This window comes from Silene latifolia, chromosome 9 (genome assembly GCF_048544455.1).
Source record: "Silene latifolia isolate original U9 population chromosome 9, ASM4854445v1, whole genome shotgun sequence".
Lineage (NCBI taxonomy): Eukaryota > Viridiplantae > Streptophyta > Magnoliopsida > Caryophyllales > Caryophyllaceae > Silene > Silene latifolia.
Window position 1 is genome coordinate 111,575,714 of NC_133534.1, and position 20,834 is coordinate 111,596,547.

Below are 20,834 nucleotides of genomic sequence, written 5' to 3' on the forward strand. Positions count from 1 at the left end.
CTAAGGGGAATTGCTGCCGAATTTTTTGCTCATTAATAAATTACAAGTGTGTGTTTGCTAGTGACTTGAAACGTACATTGATGGGTTTAGGTTGGAGTGATAAGGACCCAATTAAAAAAAAAAGACTACTTGTTGACAATAGTTATTTGTTAGTGATAATGTTTATTGAGTATTATTTTTGGTTGTTATTGTGTTTTTATGACATATATACAAACAAATTGAATTGTAGATATATATAAACATGAAAAGATTAGAACGACAATGGATGTATGAAAGATTAGACGAAAAAAGAAACCGAAGCGTGAATTTGCAAAGGGGGTGAAAGAGTTTATTAACTTCGTGGGACAAAGTAGTATGTATAAGAATTTTGGTGAAATAAGATGTCCGTGTAAGAAATGCAAAGAATGAGCTTTTAAAGGGAAAAAGTAGTTGAAGATCATCTTTGGTCGAATGGTTTTGCCGATAATTACTATGTATGGACGTATCACGGTGAGGAAATGCCTACCGAAGGAAGTTCAAGTAGTATCGTAGTTAGTGAAAATCCTTACCGTGAGCTCGTGGAAAATGCATTACGTGATAATGTTGAACAAATATTGGAGGAGCAACTGAATCCCGACGACCTTAGCGATGAAGAAGTGCGTTATGAAACCCCAAACCCCCAAGTTGCTTCCTTCTATAAAATGTTAGAAAAAGCCGAACAACCAGTGTATGAGGGAAGTAATATGAGTTTGTTGCAAGCGGCAACTAGGTTGGTAACACTGAAATGTGAGAATAACATATCTCTTAGATGCGCGAATGGGTTTGTGTCGTTCGTAGGTGACATTATTCCAAAGAATAATGACATGGCGCGCAATTTTAATGAGATTAAGAAAGTCCTTAAGGGACTCCAACTACCACACCAGAAGATTGATGCATGTCCTACTGGATGCATGCTTTTTTGGGAGGAAAATGCTAATCTTGAGGAATGTACAAAGTGTCATGCATCTCGGTATAAAAGTACAAAAAATTCAAGTGGGAGGCGAATTCCTTGTACACCGTTAACTTATTTCCCGATTGCGCCAAGGTTACAACGATTATATGCAACCAAGTAGATAGCAGGTGAGATGAGTTGGCATCATAGAAACTCTCGATTAAGAGAAAGGGGGACAATGGCACACCCAAGTGATGGAGAAGCATGGAAACATTTTGATAGAGAGCATCCAGAATTTGCAAGTGAGCCTCGTAATGTTCGGCTTGGTTTGTGTACAGATGGATTTAATCCTTATGGGCAATTTGGGAGGAATTACTCATGTTGGCCTGTGATTGTCACTCCATACAACTTACCTCCTTGGTTATGTATGAAGCGACAATTTATGTTCTTATCTCTGCTCGTTCAGTCCTAAGAATCCTAAGACAAATTTGGATGTGTACCGCAACCGTTGATTAAAGAGTTGAAAGAACTTTGGGAAACCGGCGTGTACACTTACGATGTTTCTAAGAAACAAAATTTCCAATTAAAGGCTGCATTAATGTGGACGATCAATGATTTCCCGGCATATGGCATGCTTTCCGGTTGGTCCACAAGTGGGTACCGTGCTTGTCCTTATTGTCAAGAAAAAGAACATAGATCTTTTTGGCTTAAAAATAGCAAAAAGGTTTGTTGGTTCGATTGTCACCGTGAGTTCTTAAGACCTGATCATCCTTTCCGCAACAATTGTAAGCATTTTCTAAAGAACAGAAAAACTGAGAATCGCATAGCCGCGTCGAAATTAACAGGTGATAAAGTGTGGGATTCCGTTAAGGATTTGCCAAAAATAGTTGATGCTTCTGATCAAGAATTGAAAAGATTGGAAGACAAGAATGAAGGTTGGTGGAAACAAAGCATACTTTGGGAACTTCCTTACTGGAAAACGTTGTTAATTCGACACAACCTGGACGTTATGCACATTGAGAAAAACTTGTTCGAACAACTTATCAACACGATGATGGATGTACCAGGTAAAACTAAATTTGGCCCTAAGGAAAAACTAGACTTTAATGAACTTTGTTATAAACGGCCAATATCATCTAGGTTTGTTTTAGAAATTGCGGAGAAAAAGGCTCTATGTGAATGGGTTGCTAAATTGAAATTTCCGGATGGTTATGCTTCAGATTTGAGTCGGTGTGTTGACCATAAAAATAAGGTGTTGCATTCCATGAAAAGTCATGACTGTCATGTCTTTATGGAACGGCTACTCCCTGTTGCCTTGAGAGAGTTGCTCCCAACTAATTCTTGGAATGCAATAACTGAGATCAGGCAATTTTTTAGAGACCTGTGTAGTTCTACGATTAGAGTTGATTCTATGGAACGTCTAGAGAATAACATTCCGGAAATAATATGCAAGTTAGAGAAGATATTTCCCCCATCTTTCTTCAATTCCATGGAGCATTTGCCAATTCACTTACCTTATGAAGCGAAGGTTGGAGGACCTGTTCAATATCGATGGATGTATCCATTTGAGAGATTTCTTAATCATATAAAAAGAAAGATTGGCAACAAAGCTCGGGTGGAGGGTTCCATATGCAATTCTTTTTTGTTAGAGGAAATTGCAAATTTCTGTTCCCTATATTTTGAAAGTCACATTGACACAAAAGCGAAAGATTTAGATGTTGGTGTGAATTCCGATGACGACATAGATTCAATGAAATTACCCGAGTTATTCAATGCTGACATGGGTACTACAACTGGGAAATGTATTCAGAGGCACTTGAGTCAGAAAGAGTATGAAGATTCTCATTTTTATGTGCTACGGAATTGTGGGAAATTGTTAGAGCCTTATGAAAAGTAAGTTATTATTTCGTCATTACTCAATACATTTTTAATTATCAAATAAGATCAAAATTATAGGTAATATATAATTAAAACATTTTCCCCTATATATAGGGAATTTGAGACACATATCAAACTCACATTTCCTGATGTCATGTCCTCTGATGATGTTTGGAGCAAACATGACAAAAGTTATCCGAAATGGTTCCGAAATGAAGTAAGTAATACGTTTCATACTATCATATACCAATCCATTTATTTTGTTTGTCCATATCATTAGTTATGGAGATTATTAATATATATAACACATTAATTAACATATTGTTTTATTGATAGTCTTATAGATTAAAGGATCCTTTAATAGTAGCTCTAGCATTAGGTCCTAGTAGCAAGGTGAAGACATGGAGACGATATTCTATCAATGGCTATAAATTTCGAGCTTATAAGGAGGGAGTTGATCTTTCGAAAGCTACCTCAAGTAATGGGGTTTGTGTGAATTCTACAGAAGGTTTGGACTACTATGGAACCCTAAATGAAGTAATTGAACTTGGTTATTATACCGAGAAAAGGGTTTATAGGGTGATATTGTTTAAATGTGATTGGTTTGATAATTCTCAAGTAGGACTTAATATCCATAAGGCATACGGACTTGTAGATGTAAATGAGAAAAAAAAGTTTCGTGGACATAACCCATTTGTGGCAGCTTTTCAAGTCGATCAAGTTTGTTATGCTCCTTATCCAACCACTAAGAAAGGTAATCAGCAATGGTCCGCGGTTTTTAAAATCAAGGCAAGATCACATGTTGATGCTCCTGTTGACGAAATTGTCTTCCAAGAGGATGTGGTTGTCAATGATCACGCATCTTCACCAATTTTGGTGGAAGAGTCAGAAACTGAAGATGAATATGAAGTGGTTGTGGAAATGGGTGAAAGGGAATATGACGGGGATGTCGGAGAAGAAGAGGATAATGAAGTTGAAGTTGAAGAAAATAGAATGGAGGAAAATGGGGTAGAAGATGAAGAAGTCAGAATGCTTTTTTCAGATGATGATGAACCTCTTTTGATTCATAGTGATAGTGATAGTGATGAGTGATGGGAGTTGTTGTAATTCTACTATATTAATGTATGAATTTTAATGAAATCATTTTTATGTATGAATTTTAATCGTTGAATCAAATTGAAGCATTTTAATCATGACACTTCATTTTTGTTTTCATTTTTGTTGGACTACCAATTTGCGGTGTTAATTATTTATTTATTATATTGTTCATGACACACCAATTTGTACTAAAGATTTTTATTCAACTGACAATTTCTGTTGTTTATAATTAGTATATGGCAGGTTTCATTCGAAAGATAATAGGGAGCGGTAGTGGGGGAAGTCGCCGTAACCAGGAGAACGATGTGATTGATAATGATGAAGATGACGATGTTCAGACATTTAATCCGGAAACGGATAATATGCAGATAATTCTATCACAAAACAAAGCAGGTGGTCAATGGTAAGTGTTCTAAAACTTATTTTTAGCTTTATGAAATATATATCATTCAAATCATTTTATTTAAATTTTCAATATATGTTTGTTTTAATTTTCAGGTGGAATGATAAGTCCATAAAAAAATATGTCAGTTGGTCATTCACAAATAACATTACAAATGAAGAGTACTTCACCAAATGGAGTGAGGCGAGCCAAGCGCAGCGTTTGAAGATGTGGAATTGGTTTAGGGTAATTTAAAAGTTACCTATTATTTACTTTACGTTAATAATTTTTATTTTATTTTTATTAATTAAAGTCATCTTCTATTACTAATTAAATACTTGTTTTTGAAATAGAAACATGTGAAGTCCGTCGATAAAGAGTATAACCCTTACCCTGATTGGCAAAAGGCGGTCACGAGGAGGATTACCAAGCTTATTAATGGACTCAAGTATCTAAAGAACAAACCCGAGTGGGTACCTCTCTCTTGGTGGGTGAATCTGAAGGAAAGAGAAGAAAAAGACCCTGAATTTGCCAAAAGTTCTAAGACAAATAAGGCAAATAGAATGTCGGGTGCTAAGGACGGGAAAGCACTAGGCACTCATACTCTAGGCCGTAAGAGTTGCTCCGATGCTTTCAAGGAATTGGTAAGTATTACACTCCCTCCAAATTTATTATTTTTCACAAATTGGTTACAAGTATTATTGATTGCCGAATATAATCAATTTACGTTTTTATGCTACTTTCAGGGTGAGTCGGCCACACCATACAAGTTGTTTACAAAGACCAAGAAAACAAGAAGAAGGGGAGTGGGTTAATCCTCGAGCCGCTAAGACCGACGTAAGTTAATATTTATTTTATATCTCTAATTCAAAATGTTAATAGTTATTATATTTTCCTCATTTTTAAATATAACATCATTTTTTCCTTATTTGTTTTTCTTTTAGGCCGTTTATCAAGAAGAGATGAGTCAACCAACGCCCCCGGAGAGGCTCCGCACGAGTTCCGTTCGTTCTACAAAGCGGTCGATGGTTTTGACAATCGTGGAAGATTTTTCGGGAGCGGTGATGTAGCGGCCGAAAAATGGTTTGAACGTCCGTGTAACAAAGGTACTCGTCGATCATTCTCTTACACTCCTACCCAGTATACTCAATTTGCCACCCAACTAAACAATGAGCGAACCGCACGACAAAGTCTTGAGGAAACAGTCCGTCTCCAAGCTCAAGAAATGGCAGAAATAAAACAAGCAATGGCTCAGATGCGCGCATCTCAAGTCCCTCCCACGTGCTCCAGTTTCCCCGGCCCTTTCCGTAGAGAAGACAATGAGGATGGCGGACATGGCTTTGGTAATGACTTTATTGAGCCTCTAGGTAATTATTAGTACCGTCGTCTATGTTCTTATGTTGGTAGTTTAGTTAAGGCTACCTTAGGACACTTATGATTATGGATTTTAGTAGTTTAGTTAGTATGTATAAGACATGTAAAAATTTGACCTTTAACTTTTATGTAATAACTTTGGTCTTCCAATCGTGTTTGGTTTTCTTTCGTTGCTTTCGTTGTCTACTCTTGATTCCCGCTCATGCGGTCGACATGATAATGGATTCCCGCTTGGCGGTCGACGGTCGTATTTGGTTTTTGCAGGTTTGGTGCGTAAAAACAATGCAAAATCCGCATTGTGGCTAGGCAGCAAGTGCCTTTTTCAGCTACTGCCCAAATATGTTCTGACGGAAATACCGTCACATAATCAGACTACTACTGACGGAATAACCGTCAGAATTTGGTACTCCTGACGGAAATACCGTCAAATAAGTCAACGAAATGTTGACTATAACTGACGGAATAACCGTCAAAACTGGGCTACTCCTGACGGAATTTCCGTCACAATTGTCAAAAAGTTGTTTGACATATGTGACGGTTATTCCGTCAGTTATAGTCAACATTTCGTTGACTTGCCCAGTCACCCTAAAAGTGAGATTATGACGGAATAACCGTCAGTTATGGTGATCCTGACGGAAATACCGTCAGAAACAGTTTTATGTGACCATTTGTAGTGACGGTTTAATCCTGACGGAATAACCGTCAGGAATGGCCATTCCTGACGGAAAACAGGCCGTAGTGACGGTTTTTTTCCGTCAGTTTTCCGCTTTTATTTTGTAGTGCGATTAGATTGAACAATTTGAATACCCCCGTCCCGTGGATCGACCCCGACTTGCTTGCTATGCTAGTAGTTGGGTATAAATGTGTTTGAGGGCATACAACGACACGCTCATCAAAATGGCGCCGTTGCCGGGGACGGTGTTGTGTATTTGAATCGTTCTTTTGTCTAGTTTTAGTTGTGCTTCTTCTTGAGGGATCTTTGTTCCTTGAGAATTTTAATTCTTGTACTTGCATTATTTCTGTAACACCCCCATTTATCCAGGAGCCTTTAGCTAGACATTCCCAAATAAATAGGACTGTTACCATCTCGGTTTCCCGAGGTAGTGAATAACAAAGTCCAACTCACCAAAGTACTTTAAATTAAGACTTAGCGATTACATGTTCATTACAACTTAACCAACTAAAACTTAATATAAAATAATTACAACTCGCAGCGGAAATAAATAAAGTGATTAAGTATTCAATGTGGTCTAGACTTCTAGGTAGATTGGCCAAGCCCTCACGCATTCCCATAAGCTCCCAAGTCAGCTAATCTTTAGTACCTGTCAAATCTGCTCCCCATTAAGGTTCACCACAGGTGTTCACAAATACACTGTCAACCACGAGGTTGAGTAGGAATAGCCAAACAACCACAATAAACAGATACAAGAACAATATTAAATGCAAATGCAATGTATGCTCATGATCAATCCTCCGACACTCCCGTACATCCCGCCAATCCCTGGCCTGGGTAGTCTCATCATCCCAACCGATGTTGAGGTAGTCTCATCATCCCAGAACAAGTCCTGCGGAACCAGTTCTGAGGTATCCAATGCAAGTGCTCATTATATGAAAATGCAAACAATTGAGCAACACAATTTCTTACCATCTCAGACACGAAGCTAAGGAATCCAATAATCAATATAATCATCTAAGTCACGAGCTGAGGTAGTCAATAATTAAATCATCTCAGTCACGAGCTGAGGTAGTCAATAATCAAATCATCTCAATACAACCAACCAACAATCATATATCATCCCATCACAATTCCAAATAATTCAACCAATACAATCAAGATAATATCATTCAAGTAAACATTAAAGTGATTGAGTAGCTATCCTACCTGGCAAGCAAATCCAAATCAAGCAGCTCAAAGCGATCCAAATAATAAAGCAATCCAAACACGATTATAATTTCTTCACAATCATCACCTAATCAAAATATTATAATTATTCCATCAATTATTATTTAAATTACATTCATTCTTCAAATTAATTATTTATCATAATTATTAAAGGTTCATGATGCTTAAAACCCCGATTCAATTATAACCCGAGTCACCCAAATTGACCAATTAAAAACCTGTACCAAACACACAAACAACCCACAACCCCAAGTACACGTACGTAAAACTACCCCCACACCCATACATTCACCGTTTTACCGTGTCCCTTACCTCACCAAAACCCGCGTCCCATGACACCCCTAGCCACCACCAGTGCCACCCACACCTGCTACTCCCTAGCCTGTAGCACGGTCAGGTCCGACAATCACCTAACGCCCGCTAAACCACCACTAACACTCCAGAATTTCATGCCGTAAACAGTACCACGACACTTACCAAAACCGAAAACCCGACACCAACCTCTCACTAAACCTCGCCACCTCTGGCCATCGACACAACCTCACCACTGCTACCAACACTACCACACTAACGCCACCATCACCAGCCTGCACTCACGGCCTCACCCACTGCCCTAACTAGACTACACAACGCCACCAAACACAAACACTCAACATACACCCATTACTTACAAAAACCGCAACATCCACCATTGATAACCACCCCTGCCACCAGTGGCCATCACCGTGGTCCTCCTCTGACTCAAGGTGGACCCACTGGTCACACCACCCCCACGGTCATGAGCAAGCCCCTAGCATTGGGTTATAACAACAACAACACCAACTCTCCCATGTTCTACGCATTCCGACCACCACGGCCGCAAACCACCGTATACAACCACCCCAACTCCACCACCTGGGTCGAATAACCACCACAAACCCCTCCAACCCAGGTCTGAGTCAAACATGTCACGACTAAGGTATAAAATCCGGCTTTTGCGTGTAGCACCCGATTCCGAAAACCCGACCAACCACCATAAAATCAACCACGTTTACCACCCGTGACAACCTCCTGGTAGTTTAACCACCCCCAGGCACCAATCCTAACCATCCCAGGTCAAGGCGAGTCCAAATAAGGGTTTTAATTTCGTCTAAAACATATGATACATATCCTTCAAACCACCCTCGAAAAACCCGCCTGAAACCGCCCTCTCCCGTCAGTCAACAGTGGTCAAATAAGGTCAGCGGTGATCCTTGGTCATCCACGGTCACAACGATACTTACGGCCTGATCTATGGTGGTCTAGACAACAAGTTATAATATCGCAAAGTATATGCATAAGACGGTCTTAAAGAATTACCTTGAGGCGATAATAAAATTAATTCCTTTGCTTTTCTCTTCCTTAATTCTTCTCTTTTTCTTTTAGATCTCTTCCTTTTTCTTTTATGAATTATTTTCAGATTTATTATGGTATTTATAGTGTAAGATTAAAGAGTATGTGAGGTCAATTAGAAAACTTATTATAATTACCTTATTCTAATTATTATAGGAATTACCATTATAAATTATATTATTATTATTATTATTATTATTATTATTATTATTATTATTATTATTATTATTATTATTATTATTATTATTATTATTATTATTATTATTATTATTATTATTATTATTATTATTATTATTATTATTGTTATTATTACTGTTATTATTATTATTAATATTATTATTAATATTATTATTATTATTATTATTATTATTATTATTATTATTATTATTATTATTATTATTATTATTATTATTATTATTATTATTATTATTATTATTATTATTATTATTATTATTATTATTATTATTATTATTATTATTATTATTATTATTATTATCATATATTACTAGTCTTACCATAACTAGAATTTCCACCAATTATCTTATTATTGCCATAACATTATTATTATTATTATGATAATTATTGATATAATTATTAGTTCCATATTATTTATTATTAATTCCCGAAACAAAATCCGATTACTTAATTACTAAGCCTATAAAACCCGTCCCCCAATTATATCACACGGCCCAATACTATTAGCTATTAGCTAAGCCCAATTCCCGACTTGAATTATTAATTTATTATTTAATTAACGTCTTACTCGTAATTATTATTAGAAATGCCTTTAACTAATTATTAAATTACATAAATTATTCTCATAAATTATTATCAAAATACGGGGTATTACAATCTTACCCCCTTAAAATGAACTTCGTCCCGAAGTTCGCCCACAACCACTACCACAACACTTATAACATCCTCATAACTAAGCTCCCTCCAACACAATTAAGCATTTTACGATTATCAATCACGCCAATTTTATCACAAGGTAACACAACAATAACTCAAAACATTCGTAGTATTACATTCCTTCCCCCTAAAAATAAACTTCGTCCTCGAAGTTCGAGATAACAAACAATATGAACAACCAAATCATTGTTGTAATGCCAGAAAGTAAAGAACACACACCGTAACGCAAGTCAACTATTATTTTCCAACATAACTCCAAGTAATGAATAACAAAATCTTTGATTTACTTCTAAATAGCAAAACTAATCATATAAGATATTCGAACTAATCTTTATTTAAACCTCAACTTATTACTTTATCTATCGACGAATACATTGCCAGACTAAATAATAATCTATAGCAAAATACGCACAATTGTTTAGTTTAATCTTTTCTTCGTAATGATATCTAACTAAGACATGGATGCATTTAATGTGAACATATATATAGGCTTAGGGAAACACATTCCGCATATCACTAGACATGTTATCCTACTTCACAGAATTCACAACATCAAAATATCAATGTGCAAGAGATAAGAAACAAAACTTATACTTTTTCAAGGCTAGGAAAACATGTTATAACTTCTAAAAATCATAAATAAATAATAACACAATTACTTCTCGAGAACCTATATTTTTAGAAAAAAAAAAGAGTTAGTAAACCATGAGAAAAAGAATTAAGTCAGAAACTCATAAGATCAATTTAAAATGCATTTTACAAACTACTTGGTCGAAACAGAAATTTTACAGCAACTTGTGAGGAACTTAGGCCAGCTTGTAAAAATCACCATAACTTGTCAAAAATTTAAATTGCGACGTGGCTCATCAATTTAGAAACTTACATGAGTCTATTAAACAGTGGAGTTGGAATTATAATAAATCATTAAAGTAGTTTTTAAATGGAAAATTTTACAAAAACATGGCGCGAAAACACAACTGTACAGGAACATTCCGACCACTGTCCACTAAAATATTTATTTCTCTTAAACCGTATATTATTTGAATATGAGACCAGTGGCATATAAAAGCTAACTCACAAAGCTATTACTCATAAAATTTTCGTACAAGGATTTTAAATAGGCAGTAAATCGCAGCCAAAACAATCAAGGGTAAAATTTGAGAAATCAACCAAAATCACATTCTTCATAATTCCACGCAATTTCTTTAACACTTCACATATTAATCATACTCTCACCTCCCACATACATGTCAACATACTTTCCCCATATCAACATGCCTATAACAATGCTTAAAAGAAAATCATATCACATCCCTTCACCGTAAAGACAAAGTTACGTCCACGTAACCGCAATCATTAATGAAACAACATTCAAACAAGGCAACAAAACTTTCAAGACAAAATAAGCAATATTCATTTTAAATTACCCCACACTTTCAAGTACCCTCTCAGGGTTCCCGGTTCAAAACTGAGAGGGCCATGGTACAAATTAAGGGATCCTTCTTAATCGCACTAAGAGGGGCTCCTAACAGTTTCTACCCGGGGTTCATTTTAGTTAGACACATCTTAAGTTCATTATTATTCATTGGTTAGGCCTGAGGATCGTTTTTCTATGATACCACTTTGTAACACCCCCATTTATTCAGGAGCCTTTAGCTAGACATTCCCAAATAAATAGGACTGTTACCATCTCGGTTTCCCGAGGTAGTGAATAACAATGTTCAACTCACCAAAGTACTTTAAATTAAAACTTAGCGATTACATGTTCATTACAACTTAACCAACTAAAACTTAATATAAAATAATTACAACTCGCAGCGGAAATAAATAAAGTGATTAAATATTCTATGTGGTCTAAACTTCTAAGTAGATTGGCCAAGTCCTCACGCATTCCCATAAGCTCCCAAGTCAGCTAATCTTTAGTACCTATCAAATCTGCTCCCCATTAAGGTTCACCACATGTGTTTACGAATACACTGTCAACCACGAGGTTGAGTAGGAATAACCAAACAACCACAATAAATGGATACAAGAACAATATTAAATGCAAATGCAATGTATGCTCATGATCAATCCTCCGACACTCCCGTTCATCCCGCCAATCCCTGGCTGGGGTAGTCTCATCATCCCAACCGAAGTTGAGGTACTCTCATCATCCCAAAACAAGTCCTGCAGAACCAGTTCTGAGGTATCCAATGCAAGTGCTCATGATATGAAAATGCAAACAATTGAGCAACACAATTTCTTACCATCTCAGACACGAAGCTGAGGAATCCAAAAAAAAATATAATCATCTCAGTCATGAGCTGAGGTAGTCAATAATTAAATCATCTCAGTCACGAGCTGAGGTAGTCAATAATCAAATCATCTCAACACAACAAACCAACAATCATATATCATCCCATCACAATTCCAAATAATTCAACCAATACAATCAGATAATATAATTCAAGTAAACATTAAAGTGATTGAGTAGCTATCCTACCTGGCATGCAAATCCAAATCAAGCAGCTCAAAGCGATCCAAATAATAAAGCAATCCAAACCCGATTATAATTTCTTCACAATCGTCACCTAATCAAAATATAATAATTCTTCCATCAATTATTATTTAAATTACATTCATTCTTCAAATTAATTATTTATCATAATTATTAAAGGTTCATGTTGCTTAAAAACTCGATTCAATTATAACCCGAGTCACCCAAATTGACCAATTAAAAACCCGTCACCAAACACAAAAACAACCCATAACCCCATGTACACGTACGTAAAACTACCCCCACACCCATACATTCACGGTTTTACCGTGTCCCTTACCTCACCAAAACCCGCGTCCCATGACACCCCTAGCCACCACCAGTGCCACCCACACCTGCTACTCCCTAGCCTGCACCACAGTCAAGCCCGACAACCACCTAACGCCCGCTAAACCACCACTAACACTCAAAATCTCATGCCCTAAACATTACCAAAATTGAAAACCCGACACCAACCTCTCACTCAACCTCACCACCTCTGGCCATCGACACTACCTCACCACTGCTACCAACACTACCAGACTAACACCACCATCACCAGCCTCCACTCACGGCCTCACCCACTGCGCTAACTACCCTACACAACTCTACCAAACACAAACACTCAACATACACCCATTACTCACAAAAACCGCAACATCCACCATTGATAACCACCCCTCCCACCAGTGGCCACCACCGTGGTCCTCCTCTAACTCACGGTGGACCCACTAGTCACACCACCCCCACGGTCATGAGCAAGCCCCTAGCATTGGGTTATAACAACAACAACACCAACTCTCCCCTCTTCTACGCATTCCGACCACCACCACCGCAAACCACCGTATACGACCACCCCAACTCCACCACCTTGGTCAAATAACCACCACAAACCCCTCCAACCCAGGTCTGAGTCAAACATGTCACGACTAAGGTATAAAATCCGGTTTTTGCGTGTAGCACCCGATTCCGAAAACCCGACCAACCACCATAAAATCCACCACGTTTACCACCCGTGACAACCTCCTGGTAGTCTAACCACCACCAGGCACCAATCCTAACCATCCCAGGTCAAGGCGAGTCCAAATAAGGGTTTTAATTCCGTCTAAAACATATGATACATACCCTTCAAACCACCCTCAAAAAACCCGCCTGAAACCGCTCTCTCCTGTCAGTCAACAGTGGTCAAATAAGGTCAACGGTGATCCTTGGTCATCCACGGTCACAACGATACTTACGGCCTGATCTATGGTGGTCTAGACAACAAGTTATAATATCGCAAAGTATATGCATAAGACGGTCTTAAAGAATTACCTTGAGGCGATAATAAAATTAATTCCTTTGCTTTTCTCTTCCTTAATTCTTCTCTTCTTTCTTTTAGATCTCTTCCTTCTTCTTTTATGAATTATTTTCAGATTTATTACGGTATTTATAGTGTAAGATTAAAGAGTATGTGAGGTCAATTAGGAAACTTATTATAATTACCTTATTCTAATTATTATAGGAATTATCATTATAAATTATATTATTATTTTTATTATTATTTTTATTATTATTATTTTTATTATTATTTTTATTATTATTATTATTATTATTATTATTATTATTATTATTATTATTATTATTATTATTATTATTATTATTATTATTATTATTATTATTATTATTATTATTATTATTATTATTATTATTATTATTATTATTATTATTATTATTATTATTATTATTATTATTATTATTATTATTATTATTATTATTATTATTATTATTATTATTATCATCATCATATATTACTAGTCTTACCATGACTAGAATTTCCACCAATTATCTTATTATTGCCATAACATTATTATTATTATGATAATTATTAATATAATTATTATTTCCATATTATTTATTATTAATTCCCGATACAAAATCCGATTACTTAATTACTAAGCCTATAAAACCCGTCCCCCAATTATATCACATCGTCCAATACTATTAGCTATTAGCTAAGCCCAATTCCCGACTTGAATTATTAATTTATTATTTAATTAACGTCTTACTCGTAATTATTATTAGAAATACCTTTAACTAATTATTAAATTACATAAATTATTCTCATAAATTATTATCAAAATACGGGGTATTACAGTCTTACCCCCTTAAAATGAACTTCGTCCCGAAGTTCGCCCACAACTACTACCACAACACTTATAACATCCTCATAACTAAGCATCATCCAACACAATTAAGCATTTTACGATTATTAATCACGCCAATTTTATCACAAGGTAACACAACAATAACTCAAAACATTCGTAGTATTACAATTTCATATGTTTATCATGTCTACATTCACTTTTTGGCAATATGAAAATGAGTCATTTGATAAATATATTGCAAGATTTGAAGATTATATGACTCATGCTTGGCATCATGGTTTTACTCTTTCAAATTATGAAGCATGTTGTGTTGTTTATAATGGCATGAACCTTGAAACCCGCAACTTCGCATTTCACTTGAGTGGTGGTAGGATTTGTGTGATGAGTTGTGAGGAATTTTGGGAATTTGTTGAGTTCATGACCACCCAATGTCTTAAGCAAATTGTACATGACATCTTTGAAAGTGCCAATCAAGGTATGATAGAAGTGATAACCACATTTCAAAAATTCATTAAGGAAAACTATGATGAAAATGAGATTTGTGAGAATGAGACACCTTCCTATAACCTTGAGCCAACCAACTATGTTCACAAATTTGCCCCTCCTTGGGAAGATGGAGAGATGGATGAAGAGAGTGATGATGAGGAGGAGTACATTCTTGATTGTGAAACCAATGCTTGGATGTCGTCATCCTACTCTTCTTGTGTACCAATGAACCCAACTTCCATGGAATTTGATGTTAATGGGCAAAGTGAGAGTGAGATGTATGTGAGCTTGAGTGAAAACTCACCCTTTGAGGATGACATATTAGAGGGAGACAATTGTTTTGAACTTGGTGACCCTTGTTATGACAACCCCTTTGATAATGGTCCTTGATGGGATGAGGAATATGAGGACATTAGGGAACCTCAAATAGACACCCTTGAAATCACCTTAGATGATAATGAGAGTACTTTCATTGAATGTGGTGATTTTGACTATTTGGAGGATGAGTTGAGTGAATTGCCAACCAACTACCCATTTCATGTCCCTTCCATCCATCACATCTCTTATAATTTTTGTCATAACATTCTTCAGATGCTTGTTCGGTCTATTACTTGGGCATTATTTCATTGCATAATCTTGTGTTGTTATCCATGCTTATTTATATCTCACTCCCAAGAATTTGACCGACTTCTACGTGCTTTGAGTGCTAGTGATAATCTTCCATGAAATTGTTTATTGATAATCATTGGTTTGATGGAGTTCCTCAATAACCATTAATTTGTATATATTCATTTAGTGTAATTTTGCATTCATTCATTTAATAAATTGCATGAGAGATGAAAGGGAGGGATCTCATATTTTTAATTGAGCTTTTTGAAGGAAATTGATGAAAATGAGAAGGTAGAAAATGTAAAGAAATGGAGAAAATGGAGATTTTGGGCTTGTACACATCTTTTCTATCATCAAAAAGGTGTTGGGTCAAAATTGCTTGAAATCCGTGCGCCCCGACCTCAACTCGTGCGAATTGAGACCTAAGGAAAGAAAGAAAAGTCCCCTGCCTGACAATCCGAGCGGATTCCTGTGAAACCGGGCATCCCGAGCCTCAACTCGAGCGGGTCAGACTTGACTCGAGCGGATTAATGCTAAAATCTCACCTTTTCTCATTTGGCTCATGACATGGCTATGTATGCATCCTATCTACCATCTTCATCTCCTACAATGATTGTAAGAACCCTTTCTTTTCCTATCTCTCATGTGTAGGTTCATTTGTATATTTACCTCATGGTTAAACCCCTTCTTCCTACATTAGCAATGGTGTTTAAAATTGGTTTGGGGAGGTTAAACAATAAAGTGACATACATCTTAGTTGATCATTTAGAATAGACTTACATTTGTAAAATATTTCATATCACCCTTGCATATTAGTTAGTTCATATAGTATAGTTTGCATTGCAATATATCTCACATGTCTCATATAATTAGTTGCATTCATACATAGTCACTAATGACCCAACTTTATTTCTCTTACACTAGAAATAGTGCTTAAATTGGTTTGAGGAGGTTTGATCATAAGTGACCATAGTTTACTAGAAATCATGCATCATCTAGTGTAGTTTAGATTGCATTAATTTGTTATATATATTATATAGAATTGCATTTAGTTAGAGCATGCATTCATATCATATCATTGCATTTGTACTTCGATTTCCATAAAACTTTAAAAATCCAAAAACATGTATTTCTTTTTCATTCCTACTCCTACATGTACATTGAGGACAATGTCCAAAATAAAGTGGGGGATGGGAATTTATATTCCAAAATACAAAAAAATTAAAATTTTTTGAAAAATCCCAAAAATATGTTCTTTAATTCCATAAAAACAAAATCCATAAAAATTTAAAAATTTCAAAAACCAAAAACATGTTCTTTAATTTAGTAGTGTAGAATTGTATATACTTGTGTTTTTTGTCCTCTTCTCACATAGATACGACACTTCATTTGAGGCATTAGCAAGGGAATGTGAAGACCGCTTGGTATGATCCTTCTAATCCCTATTTCCCTTCCATTTCTTTTTATTATTCATATGAGGAGGATGGACTTACATGTCAAGGAGGATGTTGTGTATTTTGTTGTTGCGGTGTGTGTATCTATGTGTTGTTAGGAGTTACATTTAGATTATGTGGCATAATAGTTGATAGAAGCATATGCATTAGGTTATATATATGTTAGTTGCATCATGGCATTTAGTTGCATGGTTAGAAATGTTTGTGAAAATGCCTATTTGGGAAACTTGACAAGTGTATATAAGGCCCTTTAGATAATTTTTCTCCTTGAGACTTTGTTTGCTAGAATACCCTCAAGACACCCTAGGATGTGTCATACTAGTATCTTTTGACCCATGGACTAAGGCCTAGTCAAGAGTACCTTGTGGTGTGATAACTCCTTGGCTACCGTTTATTCCAAGGTGACCTTTGAAACCAGGCAACCGTTATTTCACTTCTATCATCATATTTTGTCAACAAAAAGGGAATGGACACAAAAACATCAAATTGAGTTCAAGTACCAAATCAAAATCAAATGTTTACAAATTGCATCAAAGGAAAGAGGAGTACAAAAATAGACTCCTAAGATTCAATAAAAGTACCCTTGCTACAAAATGGGGTTATTTTGAAAAATGTTCGAAAATGCAAAGATTGAAAAAAATTGCCAAGTATCAAATTGCCAAAACATCAAAAGTGGCAAAAGATATGTTCTCAAAAGTCAAATACCACAAGAAATTGGGGGAAAACAAAACAAGAGCAAACTACAAATGTGAAACTCATACACTTTGAATCCCTTTTATCCATTGATCTTATTTGTTGCATGGTGGAAAGGAGACGACCCTTCCTCTTGTCTAGGCAAGAGGGGGAATTCCGCGATCCTACAGTGTTTCAAACACCATAAGGAGCCTACTCTTGACGAAAGCATTTAGCGATTGAGTATAAAAGTACCCTAGTTTGACACAACTTGGAGGTGATTTGTTGGTATCCTTTTAGACTTAGTAGCTTGGAGAAATGATATCTATAATGGAGTGTGTACTCTTAGATTGCTTCCCCTTTAGATGATTTCCGCCACTTAGATGAGGAAAGCGGCTATTCTTTTGTAAGATGCATCCATTACTTGTTTTGTGTGCTTAATGCTTGGATGTATCACAATTTTGGCAAGCCCCACCTTGCCTTGCAAGAAGGCATCTTAGTGAAAGGATTCATTAACCCTCAAATTAAACTCTTTAATTATTTATCTAAAATATTCATTGATTTAGATGATGATCTTATGCATGCATAATAATATATAAATAGATAAGTAAAGAAAATGTTCCTTACAATATTCAAAACAGTTTTAAGGGCACAAGTAAGAATACCTTTCTTAATTGTTCTTGAGCTCAAAATAAATGGATGATCCTTCTTGTCACAATAGTGTGAGAACCTCCTCTTAATTGCAGCAAGACAACCCCTTAAATCTAATATATATTAACTAGATATATGAATTAGAGACCTTAAAATTAATCTAATATTATTTTATATTACTACTTCTAGTAATTTATAAATTAGATCTTGAACAATTTACTTTTCTAAAACTGATTTTAGAGAGATATGGAGAAAGTAAGAAGTGAGAAAAAATGTTAAGAATGAACAAGAGAAAATAAGAACAATTCTTATTAGGGTAAAAAAGGGGGGGAAACCGGTGGCATGGGAGAGGGTGAGAGAGAGCCAATGCATGCCATATTTCTTTCTCAATTGTTCTTCTCAAAATTACTAGGGTGTAGTTTTAGGTTTAGAAGGTAATCATTATGTTTACCACTAAAAATAATTTTACCATTTAACCTAAAACTACCCCATAAAACCGGTGCCCAATAGTTAATATGGAGTTCATTGTATTTTTGTCAATTTGTCAATTTGTCATATAATGTGTGACATGTGACATGTAACATGTTATTAATAATATTAATGCATATTTAACAATTTAATATCATTACATATATTAATTTAATTATATACAACAATTGACTAGTACTTCACAATTACAAGTAAATAAAATGGTTAATGTTAATATAATCTACAACATATTGCAATTATAATTAACCGTTCATTCTTAATTTAATTGTTTCATAAAATAAAATTTAATTAATATAACATCTTAATTACTAAAACGAATCTCATTTAATCGAATTACAATAAGATTCATATTCTTACTCACATAAGTTAATAGTTCAATTTTAAGAAATTAATTAATCTGTATCATTATACAATTAATTAATTTTATCTATTAAGGGAATTGTCCTTTAGATGTGACCTTAAGGGATCAACTAATCACCACCGTCAAACGACAGTAATGTCAAACTCTAGTCAGCCAATCATTACCGATTAATGTTGATCAGTTTGTTGGAATATGTGTCCTCCGACAATAATGCGATCACAACTGTTGATCATGATGATCACATGTTTAAGTCTCATTATAAATAATACAATTGGGAAGTAATATTTACTGTCAACTGGTCCACACATATCGGTAATGATTGGCTGACTAGAGTTTGACATTGCTGTCGTGCGACGGTGGTGATCAGTTGATCCCCTAGGTCATACCTATAGGGCAACACTCTTAATTGATCATTTAATTAATCGTATAACGTTGCGAGTTAATTAAATTACTTGAAAATTGACAGACGATTTTGGAAGTAATATTTACGTATTTCATTATAATATGATTAAATGAGATATGGTCTGAGTAATCGAATTGTATCATTACTCAGATGAAATTATTGTTTAAGGAAACAATTGAATTTGAATGAATTATTATAAATATAAATTGTTGTGATTTATAATTGGTAAAATATTTTGGTACAAGTAATTATGAATTACTAAGTCGATTTTTGTATATGACGTATTTTATTAATACGTTGATTTTTAATATGTTAAAAATACATAACAAATTTATGTGACATGTGACATGTAACATATTGACAAATTGACAAAAATAATATGGATTCCATATTATAAGTGTACCGAAATTAAGAGGTGGATTAGGCTAAATATTGTGTTTATAATATGAGTGGTAAACATAATGATTACTTGCCCTACTAGCCATGCAACCCTAGTTTACATTGTGAAGATAAACAAGTGCATGCATTGGCTCCCTCCACCCCCTTCCTCCATCCAGTTTTTAGAGAGGAAAACCACTTTGGTTTTTCCTCTAATTTTTACCTAAATACACAATAATGTTATTGTTGTTCAATTATTCATTCATTCATCTAAAATTTGAGTTTTAGAGAGATAAAAAGCTTCCTTCTTCCTCTCCCATAAAATCGAAAATATTAAAGAGTCCTATAATATTTTTGGGTCAATTTTTCTACAAGATTAATATTGTACTAGTATTTATAATATTGATTTTAATTAAGAGTGTGATTTGGGTATAAATCCTTGGGAGAGATCCTACACTTGGGTCTTTGTTCATCCAAAAGGAAAGCTCAAGAACAAGAGAGAAGGAGATCTCTCTTGTGCCCTAAAACCGAAAATCCAATGTAAGGATGGTTGTTTCTTCTTTATTTTGTTTGTAAGTTTGCATGCATAAGATCATTTATTAAATTTATGACAAGTTAAATTAAAACATATATGAATATGTTAAGTATATAGATCTACTTTTCCTTCAATTGGTATCATGTGCCATGGTTGTTTGCATGCAAATCGGTTAAAAGTTTTTCCGAGTTATAAAGATTAACATATAAAACTTATAAAATTTGTGTTATTATGATATATCACGAAATTAATTTATGCATGTTAAAATTTCTGGTCCTAAAATGTTTTTAGGATATTTTGGTT